The sequence below is a fragment of the Octopus bimaculoides genome, chromosome 24, assembly GCF_001194135.2.
Source record: "Octopus bimaculoides isolate UCB-OBI-ISO-001 chromosome 24, ASM119413v2, whole genome shotgun sequence".
Classification (NCBI taxonomy): domain Eukaryota; kingdom Metazoa; phylum Mollusca; class Cephalopoda; order Octopoda; family Octopodidae; genus Octopus; species Octopus bimaculoides.
In genome coordinates this window covers 14,973,443-14,974,443 of record NC_069004.1, presented here as the reverse complement: position 1 = coordinate 14,974,443, position 1,001 = coordinate 14,973,443, and the positions used below count along the sequence as shown (strand labels likewise).

General features: G+C 36.0%; 1 long non-coding RNA gene across 1 annotated transcript in view; it reads left to right on the top strand.

Moving 5' to 3' along the window:
- LOC106882401 (uncharacterized) overlaps positions 1-225 on the top strand; it is a 16,026-nt gene extending 15,801 nt beyond the window's left edge. Inside the window, exon 5 of the long non-coding RNA XR_001410995.2 lies at positions 85-225. This is a non-coding gene — a long non-coding RNA (uncharacterized LOC106882401). The remainder of the gene's footprint in view (positions 1-84) is intronic.
- The last annotated feature ends 776 nt before the right edge of the window (positions 226-1,001 follow it).

The window sequence follows — 1,001 nt, the reverse complement described above, 5'->3', positions numbered from 1 at the left end:
TGTGTATTTATTTCGCCAAAATGGCTCTTTAATTTTTGCTAAATTTGAAGAGTTTAACAATCATTGATTTATTCTTGTCTGTAGGTTTACAAAGTTCCAGCTCAGATAAGCTTCTATATGTCGATATCCCATTGATTGACGAGAAGAGCTGCAAAGAAAATGGTGCGAATGTTAATGAACAACATATCTGTGCTGGAGAAATGAAGACCATGGGGAAAACTACTTGTCAGGTATGTTCTTTGCTTATATCAGCGGTTGCCAAAGTGGGTGGTACTGCTAACCCCCTCGGGCCGGTGGGGCATTGAAGAAACTTGGGACGATAATGGGGAGGCCAAAAGGGGGTGGTCATAAATGTAAAAACAACAAAATAATGGGTTGATTAGGTTAAGTTTTATTTGTGAAATACAGTTGTTTTGAATTTGCTTCAGAAAGTGGTTTATGTCTCTCACTCACAACCCATAATTGTCTATCATGATGTCTGTCTTTCTCACTCTATATATACCTACGCGGACCATTTTCATACTAGCTAACCACTTAAGGTATTCTTTCAACAGTAACGCAACATTCAAAATACTGCCTAGATTTACCTGGGATTATACTTAAGGACCTATACCTTCACGGAAATATGGACCAACCTCCATGCTCTGTAGAAGAGAGCGGTGAACTTTATTCCCCCGCCTGTATTCTTCTATCTAATGTTTTACTCTTAATTATTCTGTCTACTATTTTATTCCTTTATAATCTGTGAATTCCCTGTCTAGAACTTTCATACATACTCACCTTGTCTCTGATGACGGTACACCTAGTGCGTGGAGATACCAACCTATCATTGATATCCCAGAAACAGCTGTAAGACATCTATTAAATAATTAACTAATTAATTAATTACCTAAAATTCACTTTACCCTATTTAAATATTGTAAATAACTTGAGATACTCATCCTGCCTTGGTTTTTGTTGTCCTTTTTCCTCTAATGTATATATATATATATATATATATA